The sequence below is a fragment of the Anser anser genome (assembly GCF_964211835.1).
Source record: "Anser anser genome assembly, chromosome: 11".
Classification (NCBI taxonomy): Eukaryota; Metazoa; Chordata; class Aves; order Anseriformes; family Anatidae; genus Anser; species Anser anser.
The window spans coordinates 20,670,312-20,688,790 of record NC_139732.1 but is presented as its reverse complement, the minus strand read 5'-3'; the positions used below and the strand labels follow the sequence as shown (position 1 = coordinate 20,688,790).

The window sequence follows — 18,479 nt, the reverse complement described above, 5'->3', positions numbered from 1 at the left end:
TTGTCCCCCATCCCCAAATTCTTGAAAACCTCTAAAAGGTTAAACATAGTTCTGCTTTGACCTGGAAAACAAGAGATGTCTAACGTATTTTTACGGATTAACTTTTCCGAGGTGCATTATTTAACTCATTACTTCGGTGCTCAGCTGAACTGTCAGATTTGGTCTCTGTTGTGACACTTGCAATAATCTCCAATTAGACACAACAGATTACGCTGGGAAGCCAGACATAAAGCAGGCAATGCCGAGCTAAACGGGCAGGCTGAGCACAACATATGCTCAAGGGTGTCCCGCCACTCTGCATGACTAGACATGATGAGATTTGCGGGGAGGTATGCGATGTGGGCCAGCGGCGAAGGGAAGGTGTCGAGCTCTTGGCACACTTGCCTAGCAATGCGAGGAGACACCAGGCAAATTCCTCGGCTTTGCACAAAGGCAGGGCTGTCTGAAGGGCAAACACCAGCTCTGTGCTGACTCCGAGGAACACAGCCGCCTCCTCCTGCACAGCCACAACAATTTCCTTGCATCGGTGAGGTAGTGCCGTTATCAGAGTTACTGAACGGCAACAAGTGCTACAGCAGCATTTGGTTGTTCAAAGCAAAACGGGATCTAGGAGACTTCTGCTCCCTGGCACAGAAGCGATGCTGTGAATTATTCTGCCTATTACGGGGTTTCGAAGCAGTGCTTATTTTAAGGAGGGGTGATGCATCCATAGTCAAGGCTGGTTTATGGAGCTATGCAGGACCTTTTTGTTCTGAGTCTTTAATAGGACAATCCCCATTTAATCCTAGAATCTGCTGCAATTTTCAGATCACCAGATGAGATGGTTAATGCTGAGACTTGCAGGACAACTACAGGTTTTTTGTTGCTGTAATTTTGTCTTGAACCCTCACCTAAGATGTCATGGATGTTTCCTTTACAAACTCTCCCCTCCCTCCACCGGGAAAACGTGTTTAGTAAATAGCTCTGATGACATGAGGCACTTTTTATTGTTTGAGTTAAATGAATGTAATAGACTTAATTAGTTACACATTTCCCTAGCAGGAAATAGGAAACCATTAAAACTACTGCACTAAAATATCCCTCAGTTATTGCTTCTTATAGCACATGATTTCAATTTTACTCATCGGTCCTTCTCCCATTGGGTGGGTTCAGCAGAGGTGCTCTAAGAGCGGCAGAGGTGCAAGAAGGGTGCAGGGACACGCCAGGTGGTGGGGCTGGGAGGTGGAAGCAGGGCATTCATGGGATGGTGACATCCCTTCTCCTCTCACTGGGGCCTCTCTATTGTGAATGCCCTGTGCTGGTTCCCCTGTGAGCCCCAGATGCACCAGGTATCCCCTCCATAACAACAAGCAAGGAAATAGAAAAATAGAAAAGGCACAAAAAAGAGGACGAGCAGACAGAAAGCCTTTTAATTTGAGTGAGTTCAAAGCAATATGCTCAGAGGATAACAAGTATGATATACTGCTCATATCAGTTCAGGGCCATGTTGAAATAAGCTGAGCCATTTAATTAATGAATGTACTTAAAACAAGGAATATAGAGATAAATATCACTGAGAGGTGCAATTATTTTGACAGATGCAGCAAATAAGGTTTGGTAATTCCTCATGGAAGGATTGTATGCTGTTTGCTTTCACGGCTCAGCTTTGGGTCTTGCTCTCTGCCCTGGGGAGGAGCAGGCAGAAAACCTGCCATTACGTATTTAGGATCTTGTGCATGTGGCCTGTATAGCAAAATGGGTGATGAAAACAGTACTTCTCCACAGCACATCATCATTCTTTCATCTCATTCTCTCCCTCCCCTATCAACCGTCATATAGATTATATGAGAATAAACACTTGGGTGAGACACAAATGGAAAATAATTTCTGAATGAGCCCAGACTGTGAGATGTTTTTTTTTTCCCCTGGCATTTCTGGGACAGTTTTGGATGTGCCTGATTCTTGTGTCACTGCTTTTGCTGTGCTGGAGGATGCCACCTCATATCCCAAGCGCTGAGATCAGGAGGGGCACCTCCATGTGCATGTGGTTGGCAGGTTTTTAGGACAGTAGGCAAGGATATGCTTTTTCAGGATATTTAATTCACCTCTTTGCTAGTGCAATATACCGCACAGCTGGCCACAGTCTTTGCTACTAGCTTCTCTGTAAACATCATCTGTACTGGCAGTCTTAGCAATTACTTAATTAAGATCTAAGGGGGAAAGGGGAACACAAACTTGCCATATATTTCAAAAGGAGAATGTTTTGGTTTCACGTCCCTTTCTTCCAGTGGCAAACACTTGATCTAAGCATCACTACCTCCAGCTAGGCCCTACAGCTTGGCAATTTAATCTTCAAAGACATCAGATTTAAATATTTAGAAGTCTCTGATTCCTATCCCAAGCTTCCCAAGTGGCAGATCCACGCATTTTACCATACGATGAGTGAGACACATTGCATTGGACGACAGCATCACCGTGGGGACAAGACACATCATGCTGGTGCTCAGGAGCATGCCAGGAAGCCAGACCCGGGCTCTGCCCCTGGAACAGCTCTGTGTGTCTGCACTTCTGCTGCTGAGGTAGCAGCTGGATTGAAATCCTTTAACTCTGTCACTGAAGATTGAGAACTGCACATCTGGAGAATCAAACTCTTCCCCAAAACAATTACGCATGATTTATATCATATCTAACTTTTCATCTTTTTCTTAAGTCAAAATACGTATTTTTATCCTTGTCAGAGGATCCCCGAATGTTACACAAAGTTCATAATAAATCCGTAAGTTTTCTGAAATCCACCTGCTCTGAGATTCTGGTTATAAACTCCAAAAGCAGTCTTGCTTTGTCCAAATGTAAGTCGTGTTCTGCAGTGGGGACCTAGAAGTCAGGGCTGAAACTTTTTGGAGAAATCTGCCACTTGTGGATGAATATAGAGGGAAGTATTCTATCTGATTGGGGTCTTATTTTGTTTGGAAGTGAATTCTATTTGTATGAGCTCTTTGCAGTTTAGCAGCTATGGTTAAGTCTGCCGTGAACAAAAATGGCATTATCACCTGTTTGAGTAAGGTACTGAAAGCTACAAACTCACATTTTCTAATTTCAGAAACCTTTTTACATTCTTATTTGATAGCATCCTGTCTTTTCTGATGCTTCATTTCTTCCATTTCCAGTTACAATTGACTCTTCCATTTCTTCAGTCATACCAAATATTGCAAAAGATGAATTACACAGAAATAGATGTTTGGCACTTTGTTAATACTACTCAGCAGTAACAATCCAAAAAGCATTCTAAAGACTCTAAAAGCCACTCAGAAAAATAGATAAGACTCATTTAATTTATTTTTGTGATGCTGTTAGTGTCATCTTCAAATGTCATAGCATTTTCTCTTCTTTAAAAGCCAATTGAGAATCTGACTGCAATTCTTTTAGCCATTTTGCTACAACTGTTGATTTAACTTGAAAGGATGAGTGTTTTTATTCCACAGAAAATGTCATAATAGAAACAATCTCGCTCTAAAATTCAACATCCCCCACCTTTTGAAAGCATGGCTTGGCACTGCAAACTGAAACTAGTTTGGGGTTTCTGACCCATGTTACAATATGACTGGGAGATGCCTTTATGCCTTTGCCTAGACATTTAAGAGTGTCTTAGTAATTTCTTAAGACTGCAACTGTCCAAATAAAAAAGGTTCTGTTTTTTTTTTTCTTTTTTTTTCTTTTTTTTTTTTTTTTCAATGAAGACACTGCAATGTTCATGCATATGATGCTTTTTTAATAGGAGGAAGATCCACAGATTAAGGAGATGTCTGAGAACTCCTGCTTCCAAATGATGGTCAATAAATAAAGTCCCATGGTACAGAGTCTGGGTCCTCAGCAACATCAGGGGCCGTAGCCGCAACTCAGCTCTGCAGATCAATTCCTGTTTTGCTATGCTACTTGCTAGCTTAGACATTACGAGGTACCTGAGATAACATCTATTTTTTTTTGCCTTTTACGGCATTGATTAATGTCAGCGAAAAGCTTTCCACTGACTTTCACATTCCATTGACAATCTTTGATTCAGATTTGTCTCCAGAGACATAAACCACATGTTCTACAGAAGAAAATGGGATAGAGTAAAGGCAGTGGGATTTTAAAATTTTTATCCCATACTGGTTCTTCTACATGTATAACATAATATTGATGTACTGCCATTTTTTTCCACTGAGTATCCATCTAAGAATAGAAAGCACTACAGTGGTATTAAGAGACCTCTTAACATTGGCCGAATATACTAACTGCTTAAGATGAAGGACTTTCTCACAGCAACTTGTATGGCCTCTCCTACATTAAAAGAAACATCTATCCATATTACAGTGACAGCTAGAAGGAGCACAGCTGTAGGAGTTACTGCTACTGCATTACCACAGTATCATAAAAAACTACTTAGGATAAATTTCTACAACAGCCATTACCCATCCTCACGAAGCAGTCACACTACAGCTGAAAGGAGAGGACTCTTTTCCTGATGCTCATGCAGCGATGTTCCACAGTTGACTGTTTTAGACATTTTCATGTTAGGCAATCTTTCTTTATAGACATAAACAGTAGGCAAAACTGAAAGGAAATTTTGGAATAGGTTTGTCAGTAGCTACACTAAGCACTACAGGTTAAATGCACGCATATCCCTTCAGCTGATGATGTGAACAACCACTCAGCTATATTTAAATGATAACTTGAAAAAAACAAACAAACAAACAAACCACAAAACACTAAACACAGGGAAAGAAAGCATTTCAGAAAGAGCTTGTAGGCACCAAAATATTTACTAAGTCTCAGATGAACCTCCTAGAATCACCAGGGAAATACCCTCTTATGAGTTCCTTGGAACTGGTGGGGACTTTCCAAGAATATTCTTAAAGTTTGTCCTAGCCCAGCAATTCTGCTTTTCAAACAAATTTTTTTTTGGCTTCCCCCAGGTTCCCTCATTGCCCTAGACAGCCAGCGAGGAGACCCTGCCTGAGAGACCTTCATCTCTGAACACAATGTGGGAACAGCTGATAAAGACACGTTGAAACTTGCATATAGGAAAAAAAAAAAAAAAAAGTCAATCACACTGTGGTGCTGTGAAAGAGACCTAATTATAATCCTTTTTCATCTTCAATTAACCTTACAGACAAAACAAGAAGGCATCTAGTCCAAAAGTGCTGATGAAAGAGAAAGGCTAAACACAGACAGAAAAATCTCCACTGCTGCAGTGCTACTGTAAGCAAAGTGGAAAATCAGCAAGCCAAATTTGAGACTCTCCATATCTGTCCTGTTAGCTTGACATATCGTGTGAATAGTCACTAATGGAAAACTCAGTTTATAACAGGCATTCGGGCATACTTTTGTTGACCCACACTGCAATTTTAAAGCAAACTTTTAGCAGCTTAGGGGAGAGAGAAATAAAAGGAAGAAAATACATTTCTTTAGATGCTGAGCATCCAGAGAACTTACGTTTGCAATAAAGTGCAGAAATAAACAACTTCTTGTAGATACTGCCCTCATGCTGCCTTCTAATTGTACTACATAGATCAACGAGTGCAATAGGGAAGAGAAAAACAACTTGGCGAAGAATTTAAATGAGATGTTGGAAGGAATTGGGAAAGTCATAGTCAAGCCAGGATGCAGTTGTAAATACCACAGATAATAGATTTTCATATATATTGTTTGCAGCAACTCCTGTGCAGAGCATCCCCCTCAAGCCAGACTCCACGTTCCTTACTCCTTTCTCATATGTTAGGGATGTCATTGCAGATCTCTCTTGTGAGCCCTCACTCCTGTCGTAACCTCCGTACATGTGGTTAACACCTACACACATAACTGCAGCTAGGGTTGCCTGGGATGTCTTGTATAAGACAGCCAGCTCTTTGGAGGTAAAGCTCTTACAATACACACAGGGGTCTGAGAAAGGAATTCTGTAAAACCAGGATCTCCCAATGGCTCTGTGATGGGGTCTTTGTCCTCACAACTCCTTCCCAAGGCACCAGAGGTTGCCTGACGCCCCCTTTACCTCTGCCAGCTTTTATATGAATCACTGAGCCCTTCTCATTTGGGACTGATATTTCTTCTCATTAAATGCAAATGCATATTCCTAAAAGACTCTGTCTGCAGAGAAGTCTGGCTAGCCTCAGGAATAAATCATCTGGCCATAGGCAGGCACTTCTGAAGGTTTTACCACAGTGAAAGGAAAGCACTATGTTATATTTTCTAATAAACGATTCGCTGCTATGACAAACTTTGTTAGTCTCAAGATCTGTTCCTACTCCCTGCCTCGTTCCACCTCACTTGGCTGTTCCATCCAAAGGCTCCTTCTGCTTCTCACATGGCGACACGGCTAAAAGCAGACGGCCACTTCACCTGCCCAGTGCCAGGAGGGCTGAGCTCTAACTGCAGATCCCAGATAATAAATAATTATAATTATTATCCTCAGAAGAGTCCAAAACCCAAAAAACAAAATTTGAGTTCCACTGAAGTCAGAGGGAATTTTGCCAGAAACTTCAGTGCTGGCAGGATTTCATCCAACATTTCTTTCACATTAGATTTAATTAGAGGTCGATAATGAGGCACTCTTAAAATTCTCCACATCTGGGGAAAGAAAACCATGATTAGATTAGAGTGTACAGTTATAATTCACAAATTGGATTGTTAGAACTAGTTCTCCTCTGCTTTTTTTCCCCTTCTTTGCCAGGAATAACACAATTAAACTCAGCGTCTCCACACGTAATCCAGTCAGGAATGACTGAAGTACGGTGGTGTTGGAGAAACCTGTTGCAGACTATTGAAATGGAGGCCGGATTTAGGGTTCTCATTTCAGATTAGATGAAAGTCAGATTAATTCACATATGGTGCTTTACAGAAGATTGCAAATTAACCACCAGTCATCCAAGAAGATGCCTACAGATGGAAAAGAAATCAAGAGGAAATTAGAGGAAGAGTAAACACCCTTTTTCTTCCATCAGGTTAATGAACACGGACATTTTTCTTGCCAACATTGTCCCTAGCTCAAACAAATGAGGTTGTGTTCCTGGGAAACAGGAAACACCCTTCAGAAACACCCTGCAGAAAATCTCAGCTGTGAGCATGCCAGAACTGAAGGGTCTCTGGTTTTACCACAGGATCCCCAGAAGCCAAGGTGGGGACACAAGCCCTGCGATGCCATGCCCAGAACTGCCTGCTCACTCCACATCATGGGCTGGCTTAGTCCTAATGGTGAGACTAATTCAGCTTTATATTCATAAACCGCGATGTTTAATTCCCATTTGTCTGCTAGGTCTCTCATCTGAGGACCTATAGGTATTAGGAACTGCATAGAGGATAAGATTTCTTATATTTATGACGTCGAGCAGCAATAAAAGGTACGAATAAACATCCAGAAGTAGACGTTGTATTGGGGTCACAGTAGGGGTTCTTCCAGATAAGGGATTCTGGTGCGAATCCACCCTCTGGCTTTGCAGATCCATGCGAGAATGTCCAAGTACTAGGGAGGAATAAATTACAATAGAATAGGGTAACACTGCTGATACAAAAGTTGCTAATGGGAGATGCATGACAAAAAGGTATCCTATGTTCAGAAAAGAGGGAAAATGGGGTGCTTCAGATGAAGTTCAGAAATCGGGAACGTAATTTTCATATTTCTTGGAAAGATAATACAAACAAAACAGGTGTATTTATATTTCAGTATTCCATAGCAAGATTGTTGTTTGTTTTCCTAACCAAGTATTTTCTTGTTCATGTCAAACTACTTCAGCATTCCAGGTCAGAAACAAACAAACAAACAAACAAACAAAAACAAAAACAAAACAAAACAAAAACAAACAAACAAACAAAACAACAACAAAAAAACACAGAGTAGAAGCTGAGCTCGACATAATACTGCAACATAAAAACAAAGTCGGACACTAGTTGGAATAATGACTGGAAATGTGGATTTCATTTCCATTTGCTTTCCTGAGTAAGAGCTCCCTGGCTTTTATTAACATTTGGAAGAAATCATGCTGACTCCAGCCCGATTAGAAGGGGAAGCCAGTAAATTTAACACGGATTATAGGATCACTGTCTGGATTAAACTGACCAGAGAATGACTTCAACCTTCACTTTCAGAAAATACAATAGTTTCCATTTGTGAATGCAAACGAGTGAACAGTGTAGTTACAGCCATATCATTTTATCCATGACCACTTTTTATTTCACTTCCCAGAGGAGTACTACTTTTGCTCAGAATAATAAACAATAAAAAAAAAAAAAGCTGTAAAATCTGGTGATCTGAATGGATTTAGCCCCAGCCTGCTTCAAAACAGCCAATGTTCCTGATCCCTGGTCACAAATCACAGAGATAACGGACCATGGCCAGAAGCCTGCTGCAGCCGTGGGAAGGACAGACACATGTAGGATGCAGAAGGGATGAGTGGGTAGGCAGACTTCCTCAGAGACAATCCACACTTTAAGAGTGATCTTCTCCTTCAAATGTCCTTTGCTGTTTCTGTGGAAGTCTGTGGGAAGGCAGCACTGCTTCACTCTACAGCCTAGAAAAAATATTGAGTTTCTAACCTGCTTTTGGACAGTTAAAACCAAAATGAGCAATGAAATTCAGCATGATCATAAGATCAAACGTCATAAAAAGCCCAGTGCAAATACAGTGTAGGCCCTAATTCTGCCCTGAAGGTCTCATAATTTCATCCTCATTGAGTATAATTGTGCATAACTCCCAATGTCACATCCACTGAAAAAAGAGTCAACTTTGCGTTTTACGTGCAATGTGAGATCTGTGAGTGATGCCAAAGAAACTTCTGTCGCTGTTTAACACAGTCAGGCTCACATACAGTTTACATGAGCCAGCTATTGGCATCCAAGGAAATCTGACTAAAACCACAGAATAGTTGTTGCTCTTGCACAACCCTTTTTCTTCTCTACTTATCAAGAATAATTTTGCAATGAAGAGACTCATCTCACTTCTCCAAAATATTTCTGGAAACATGCAACCTTCAGAAAACAAGGTGATACTTTGTTCTAGACTGACGGGCAGCTAAGCAAATGTTATTCTACTATTTCATGCAGTTAGTAGAAACAGGCATTATGGTGTGCAGGATTCCCCAAATATGTGGTATTTCTAAACAGCAATGGTAAATCTGGGGACCTGATCCTTACTTACACCATGAATCACTTCAAAGTGTTGAAGACAAATAGAAATGTGCTTCTGAGGAAGCTCCCTCATATATGTATAAAGTTTCCCCTTGTATAAAATCAATACGTTTTCATCAATCCTAATCCATTCACTTGGGGAATGTTGAATATATGGCCAGAGCGTATAACAGCCTTTCTTTTTGCCGGAACCTGGAGCACCCCGAGGAGCTGTATATACAATTGTACTGATTCTGTAATATTATGTAATAGAAATGTACTCTGTCACTGTCTGGCCAGCCTGTACGATCCAGAGGGAGTGAAGCTCTGCAGAGCCTACCTCCGCTCCAGCAGTGCTGGCGCACACTGCGTGCTGTTGGCGTGCTGGGCTTTTCCCATAATACGGGGCTGAGAACAAAAATGCGTCCCTCCAGAGGCAAGGAAGGGAGTCTGAAACCCAAACAACTGCTTCTTTTTCCACAAAATGTTTTCTCTCTATTGTAAGAGCATACCTTGTTTTCCAATTCTTTTTAACTCCTAGGAAAGCAATCGCCTCTTCTGATGGAAGCGATGGCCAAACTCCTGGGAGCACAAGCATGGCCCAAAAGAATATAAAACCTTCTCCCACTTCCTCTCTTAATCTCCAGTAAATCCCCTTACATTATGTTGAATTAGATAACAGGAAGGGCATTAATATTTCTGCAGATAAGAAATAAGCTGCCCTCAGTTAAACAGCCCCTATTATTTATATCCATGTAAGCAATGATCATGGTTTAGAAGATACCCCTTGCCTGGCTTTTTGTTGTTGTTGTTAAAGCCATTTGCATATTTCATATAAACTTGCGAAGCTGCAGACACAAGTTATTAGAGTAATGGGAAAAGCCTGATGGAACAAAGCTGATCCAGAATGTGGATTGAGGAATATTATATAACTATAAAATGTTTCCAGAAAGCAAGTGAATAGTGCCCTGAATCTGCGGAGATGACATCACTGCCTCCTAAGAACTTAATTCCCACAGATCCATAGTATCTTATTATTATTTACAGGGGAAGCACTGAGTGAGATTGCCTCCAAATCGCACTCTGTGCAGCCATTAGGCTTAGGAAGGGGTGTTGCCTGTAATGGTTTGTGTAACTGGGTTTGTGGGCTTCTCCTTTATCACTGGTGTGCTGCTGAGATGTGGAGCCCAGCCGCATCTGAGGATGGGGAACTGACTGTCAGCACCTGAATGAAGGGAGAAAAGGATCTTTAAATACTTTATCCAAGCCGCAGATGGTAGTATTAGAAACCCAATTAGAAAAGGACATTTTTTTTGATATGCACTTGAGCGCTTGAGTCTGAACTGTAAGTATGAAAGACACAACCCCAGGTAAAACAAAATGTGTGTAGCGATTCCAAATGAGCTGTTTGAGAAACCATTAGCAAATAAACTGCCTGAATCGACATTTCTTCATTTCACTCAGAAATTAATCTGCGCTTCTGTGGTACAGGTCTGATTGTCCAGCAGTTACATTAATCGTCAGTAGAAAGCTCAGTATTCAAATGATTCAGCCAAATATTCATTCGCCATCAGTTAACGCGTACAGCAAGAGTTAGATGAGTAACTCCTTTTACCTACTGAAATTAGCAAGATCTGGACAAACTACCTGTAATAACTTCTTTGATGAATGGAACTTTTCCTCCTTGGCAGAGAGCACACATTGTAACTTTTCTGAATGTGCTTACTATTGTAAATCATTTGTTTTATCATTGTCCCAGCAAATGAAGGGAAAAAGACTGTCGAGAGATAAATACCTGTAGTTATCCAATCTGCATGCTTAGACTCGTAAAATGCATAATTTGTATAATTTTCTGTTCCTGAGTGGAAATATATTCTTCCCCTGCAATATTTGCTAAGTATGTTCTTGCAAAACAGAGCAATTTTGCAACTAAGCATAAAGAAGAAACAAGAACAAGCAAAACAATGTTTTTCCACATGAATTATGGCATATTTGTATTTCTGTTCAGCTAGCCCCTACACTGGGTACTCCTGCTGACAGTTCTGATTTCAAGCCCCTTCCATCTCTTCCATGTCCACAGCCCATCCTTCCCCTTGGCTACCCTCGCTAAAGAACCTGCAAATTTCCTGCTACACCTGCAGTTTCAATAAACCCGTTAGACACCTAGCTGCAAAGATTTCACAGCATCAGGCAGGGAGATCACGTTAATAAGTTACATCTACAGTGTTTAAGCCACATAAATCTCTGCAGGACTGATTATGTGCTCAGCTCTGGCTTCAACCACCACGAGGGAGGTTAAAGCCAGAGGAGCAGAGGGAAGGCATCTTCTCTTGCCTCCGCTCGGACACTGCCCGGTTCACCTCCCTGGAGAGAGGTCTGGCCATATAACCGATTTTTATCCCAGCCTGAGAGAAGCCTTTTGTGTGGTCAAGTGAAGAAACAGCCTGACAGACTGTTCCACGTGTCTAATCCTGCGAATCAGGACCAATAATCGTCTTAAACTCTTCAGCAGATCTATTTTTAACGAGTGCCACCCACTATCTGACTTTCGCCCCCTGACTCCAGATGTAAAGCTATTGGCTGGTGGCTAATACTGGACTTTCACTGGGGCCGTATAATCCATTAGGATTATTCAGTGAGATGCTTCCCCCTTGCTCTTACATAACCAAGGGGACCTTTCTTATTTACCATCAGAATCAAGTGTTTTCTAAATTCAGGCCTGAAAAGCTGTACGCTCCTATCTATCCATTTACAAATACAGTAAGCATTCTGGACTCAGATAACTAGGCTTCTCATCTAAAGCTTTCTGCTTTTCAGTAATTGTGGCAATTAAATCTCAAATAATAATATGTCTCAGTTTTGACTAGTTTCAATTTTTCCTTGAAAAAAAAAACACACAAAAAAAAACAACTCAAAAATTCATCATAGCCTAAGGCCTCTATAACTCTTAGGGATATGAGTTATAGTGCAATTGAGTCTGATGACAAGTGCATTTTGAAAGATACACACATACATAGACATTAATGTTGTCTGCCAGAATATCAGTTTTCTTTGAAACATGCAAACTCACACTGCTTTCCTTTGACTGAAGGAAGAAATCTGCCAATGCTTTTAAAGTTCACTATGAAATACCTCCCCTGTGACAAGAACTGAGTGGAAAGATTTTTCCCGCTCTCTGAAGAACTGCAAGATTTTGGAAATGTTTCATGTTGTGTATCAGAACAATCTATCAACCCTTTGAAAATCTTCAACGACCAGAAATCAGCTTTCCTGCCATTGGCTCTATGCAGCCAAAAAGTTTGATTCTTGTGATTTGGAAAAAAATTATTCACGTTTGAAGTGTTTAATTTTTTTTGAGCATATTACCTAAAATATTGAAATGAAAAATCAATACCACTTAGAAAAACATCAATTTTCTTATTATGAAAATCATTTAAAAATTAAACCAATAAATTTCTGTATACATTTTTGTTTACCAAAGAAAAAATTCTATTATTTTCATGTCACAATTTCTCAGGGTGACCATTTCTTTAGGAATCGATAGTTCTCTAGGACTCAGTTGCCTGGGTATGTTATAGTGGCTGAATTGAAATAATTAACTTGAGTAAGAGTCAGGGAGAACTACCATACCTTGGCAGTGTGGCACCAGTGCAGTACCTAGGGAAGACAGGCAACAGTGGATGACAGCTGGCTTTGTTATCTGCTTAATGACATACTCATTTCTACCCAAGAACCATAAAAATATGAAATGTTTCCTCGTAGATTAATCAAGGAAAATATTGTTTTAATTTACAGAAATTACAAGTTTACATTGGCCAAAACTTTGACTGTAGGACTGTAGTATTTTACTTTTTATTTTTTTCTCTATAATTTCAATTAAAAAAAAAAAAAGGATATTTTCTTTATAGTTTACATGAAATAAAAAATTTAAAATACCCATTCAGTAGATAGTCAAAAGTCTAGCAAACAAACGATTTCAAAACCAAAAGCGTTATCATAATTTATATGTCTGGGTTTAACTTTTGTAGCAGAAAACACAATGTGTGATTTCATGACTACACCTTTATGATGTCTTTCCCTCACGGCTTCCTTTCCATTCTGTCCTAACAAATATTTCTGTAGTGACCTGCACATTGCTGATGCCAGCCCCAAAGCAGAGCCTGCAGATGTTTGACACATGCCCTTCCCATCCAGAGCTGCTGTGCAGTCTTTGTAACTCAATCAGTGGGCTCAATCAGCCAGCTGGGGGACACAGGCTGGGTGATTGCAAAAATATGTTGCCTAGGAAACCAGAAAATCCTGAAAATGTAACATCGCCCGATGAAAAGAGTTCAGTCGGTGATTCAAATACTTTCTCTAGACTTAATTTGGTTTCAATGGCTTTTTTCTTTTTTCATTTTGACTCTTTAAGAAGAAAAAAAAAAGTAATTTTATTTTTATCTTAATTTTTAAAACTATATCACAAATAGTTCATGGGATTTGTGCGATGATACAACAGAGGTTGCTGGCAGAACTGGAGGCTGACTTTCCATCTCTTGACCTTCTAGAGCAGTGCTTCAACCTTTCTACAGATAATTAACTTTGAGATATTTTTCATAAAATCTGTGGTCCTAGCTGGAAGTTCAGCCTTTGTCATTATTATGTTCCAGTGACTGCGAAGCATTGCAAATCCTTGGTGTGTGTGTATCAGCTACCACAGACTAGTTACCCAGCTAAATGCAACTTGATTGCTTTATGTGCTTTATTCTTGATTGTCTCTCAATTGCAGAGTTGTAGATTTTTTCATCTTGTGCATCTTTAAAAACATTTGATTAATTTTGAAAGGTTGAGTATAACATTTTCCTGTGTTTTGCATTTAATATCACTTGGATAAAGGCTGGAACAAACAATTATGAGATGCAACAAGAGATTAAGGGTGTGCAATCAGTGCCTGCTTAGAGTGTCTGGCTTGGGAAGGGCTGGAAGCAGACGCCACGATGCTTGTTATGGTGCTGTCTGACTGGGGCATCACATGCAATACCCTTCATTACTTCAGTCCCTAATGGACTGAATGACTGCGTCACTATAATCTGATTTTAAAAGAGAAATAGCCATAAATGTCTGCTGCACCAACGTCCAGGTTGGATTTACTAAACACCTGGGTGTATTGCGATGGAGAAACCACCATCTGTTGCTGAGCTTCTTGCCCCTTCCATCCTCTGGGCCTCTACCAACAACCTCCAGGAGCAATCAAATCTGCAGAATGACTCAGGGGTAGAGCAGGGCTCAGAGACCAGAGCTCAGTGAAAGATGTCACATTGCAGAGCAGGTCAAAACAACCATGCAGTCACTCACAGCCACCCACCCACTCCCCCAAATACATGAGTGTACTTGGAGAAGCTCTGGCTGTGGAGTCATCCCACAAGCATCTGTGCTATTTGCTGCACTTCATCCTCCAGAGGGCCGTGGCGATATGGGTTGTGTTTGGAGGAAGCTAATTGATGTTCCTGAGCTAAGAGGGGGATGAGAAGACTGCCTGTGAATCTGTACTATGAAACAGAAATAAAAGCAATCCCAGTCATCACGTATCTGGGCATGTTTATGTCATTTTCTTGCATATTTTTCTGCTGTGAAAGAAAATAAACTACAGGAGATCCATCAGCAGCTTTTTCTGGCTGCTTCCAGCTGTGCTTTTATAAATGCTGTGGGTTTGGAGAATGCACAATATTTCCTGACTCTCCCAGTCATGTTCCAGCCCTAGTGAAACTTGTGGGCGAGAGCAGTGAGCAGCACTGTAGACCACTTGTGTGGTTATGGAAGACCCTTTGCCCTGACCAGCCAAAGTTTTCCTTGGCTTTTTATTTCAACCTTGGATACTCAGTTCTGGATCCCAGTGTTCCCATTCTCCAGGGACTTTTGCCTATGATAGACATCAAACAGTAATAGTGGGCATTACCCTGTGAAAAAAAGCCAATAACTTGGAGAGACTCCTTGGCAAATTCTCTTCTAGAAAAAGTCCTGTTGTCTATACACTTTATTAAAAACAAAATACATGTAATAGAAAAAGAAAGAAAGTTATGAACGACTTGCCTTCACTGTTCGGCTTCTGCTGTTTGGCTGTGTTGTGCAGAATATATTATACAAACACACACAATCCCCCCAACAAAATTCTCACAGACCTAAGGGCTTACAATTTCAGCAGACAGTTCTCAGTGCACAATCACATGGTTGTTTCAGTCGTAAAACCTCTCTGCTAACTAAATTTACATAATCCAGTGACAGATTGTACTCTTTCTGTGGAGACAGAAGAAATAATCAAGTGCAGGACAGAAAATCCCAGACACCCGTATGACTTTACTGCCAGAGAAACCAGTTGGATTCTTGAATTACACAGAACATGTCAACAAATAGCAATAATGTAGTGAACTATGCCACAGAATGGTTTGATCTCTATTCTCATACAATGCCTGGCTTGTCCAGCTTGGGTCTAAACTTCTTCTTTAATATCAGTGGTTAGAGAAAAAGGAAATACAACATCGGCACCAGTCTTGCAGAAAGATTTTGACAGCAGCAGAGAAGTGTTCGTTTCTATTTCATCTCTCATTACATATTTCTTTGGTTGTTAAGTGGGATCAGTTGTGGAAGGAGGGCATTTTTCTTTCTATTTTTTTTGGAGGATGATTCTTTTTAAAATAAGGTCTGCTTACGTATGTTACAGCTCTCTGACCTGTGGCATAAAGCTAGCACATCCCTAGGACATGCAAGGCCAGTGCCTCAATACCGAGCTCAGTTTTCCTTCCCATTGAGGAAGCCACAGAGACAAGACTCTGCTCCCTGGTATATACTTTCTCTTAATAGCAGTGGAAAACCAGACCACAATGTTTTACTTGTTTCAAATTTCACATCACAGAAATCCTCTCTGCATTAGCACAGGCTCCCCAAACCCTGTGGAAGACATCTGGTTTGTGTAGATGATTAAATGTAGGTCTAGTAGTGTCGTGCAATTCAACCTCCTTGTCCACAACAGTCAGGGGCCAGTCGCAGAAAACACTACTTACCTTTCCTTCTCTTCTAAATAACTTAGTAAAATAATAGACGAGCAGGCACTTCTGCAGTTCAGATTTACAAACAAACTGGCATTTGTCAGGTTATCTACCTGTGCATTATAGTCACTGTTCTAAGTGAGAAAAGCACATTCATCTGTCCAAAGCCTCCAGAATGGAAAGGAAAAAAATTAATAATAATAAAAATAAGAAAACTTTCTTTATTGAGAGATGGTTCTGGATGGTTTTGCAACCTTAGGCAAACATTAGCAGATCTCTCCCCTATTTCTATCCAAACTATTTTTTAAAATGATTTTTAATTGGGCTATTTAGCATAATGGCACAGAATTACCCCTTCAGCCAAGAAACAGCAAATATTTTACCAGGTTTTGTCTCCCTTGTCTTGTTTTTCATTCCTTGATCAGCAGTATCTCACTCAGTGCCTCATGGAGAAGATGTTACAGAAGGGTTACTTCTTCCCTCAGACACATTCAATGCTATTTTTGCTTTGCCCTTGCTTTTCTCTATCCCACATTATTTTCTCCTCCCCCTGTTCTCATTTTCTCAGTTTCCTTTGATTTTCTGTCTTCTTTATCTTTCCTCTTCGTTTTGAGCTGTAGGTGCCCCGCAACACCCCTGTCCTTCCAACTGCTTTTGGTTTTCAAACCCCTGCAGCTGCAGCCAGGAAGAAAGCAGGAGCGAGGAGAGCCCAGAGGGTCGCGTGCTGGGGAGCGAGAGGGAAGCCAGGAGCCAGAGGTGGCCAGACCGACCAGGGTCGGTGAGGGACCAATACACTGCGGATGTAATCAGAAAATAGAGCTAAAAAGGACAACTAGAGAAACTGAGGGGGCTGAGGGTCCAAACTTCCATTTAATTTCAGTGTTGCCTGGCCTCCTCACTCCCTTAGATCTCTTCAAATTGAGTTAAATCTTGTGGCCTTCAGGCCGGCAACTTGCCCACTGACTATTATTAAGCATCCAGCTTGTGCACCTCCTGAAGGATGTGTCAGGCCCTGTTTCCACAATGGAGAAGTGATTTATTCCAACTGACACACCAGATGGACACACAGCCCTCCGAAGATGTTAATTCCAACACCCGTCCTCTCGTTTGTTTGAGGCAACCACAGTAATGAAAATAAATGCCTCAGGCCTGACAGAAAGCAGGCATCTGATTACATTAACAGCCAGTTTTCTAGCCAAAAGTGGTAACAAATTAAATAGCCATCTGAGATGTTAAATAATAAAGCCATGTATTCTGGCACAAATTGCCATCTGTGGCTTGCTCACTGAGGGCTCTGCCTTCAAAGGCACCGAGAGCCTTAGCTCGGATCCAGCAAAGCATGTGAGTGAGTGATTTGTTTTAAGCACGTGTAGTACCAATGAAGCCCAAGGAACAGCCCACATACTGAACATTAAGCCTGTATTTATCTACTTTGCTACAATGAAGCCAGAAAACACTACTGAACATTTAATATATATGTATATGAACAAGTGCCTCTTTAAATAAAGCAAGTGACGGCTCACTTCAAGTTTGAGCTATTAGGAATAAAATCACAATTTCTCCTGCAGTAGATAGAGATAGTCCACATTACTTTACAGCAGTTAATATTTAAACCCAAAGCAACGAAATTATGCTAATTCAGGAAAAAAATAAAAAAGACAAAAGCACATGGATGTCTAATGTGATTACTTTAGCAGACCCCACAAGCAATGTTTCTCATACAGGGCAATTTCACATTCCTGAGGCTGAAAGGTTCCCATGTAAGCATTTGCTCTGACCAGAAACGTAGCTGAAGAATGTCAGTTCTGAAACATAAAATCCAACATCTTGAGGTCTCACAGGTTACAACCCAGGTGTTCAAGCTCTTTCCACAAGAGGCAGCTTTGTGTGAAAATGTTTCAGCTAAAGCCATTGCTGCTAAATAAAGAAAAAAGCCCAAAACTGGCCGCTCCACAGGTGTGAACTACCCGCCGGGCCTGCAAGTAACATTTTCATTGCAGCACCACTGGACAGAATATATGCTTTAAGGTTTCACAGCAGCAAATCACAAGATAAAACCATGCAGAAACCATGCGGCCAGTCTCTTCGATTTTATTTTCCACTTTTTGGTGCTTTTCTCACTTTCATTAAGTTCCAGGTCCAGGAATTTTTTGGTTCTGAGAACTTCAGTTAATATTAAAATAAAAACAAAAATTAAGAACAATAAAAAGCAACACTAATACTTTATGATTGCAATGGAAAGATTTAACATGTAGCCTAAATATGCCCTTCTGAGCCAAACAGGGGGTACAAGTTGGAGAAACTTTTGTTTTTGTTTTTGTTTTTGGTAAACCAGTAATA

The 18,479-nt window shown here is 40.6% G+C and overlaps 1 protein-coding gene across 1 annotated transcript in view; it reads right to left on the bottom strand.

The window, feature by feature from the left end:
• Window positions 1-18,479, bottom strand: part of WFDC1 (WAP four-disulfide core domain 1) — an 82,043-nt gene that overhangs the window by 33,611 nt on the left and 29,953 nt on the right. The gene's annotated exons all lie outside the window — the stretch shown is intronic.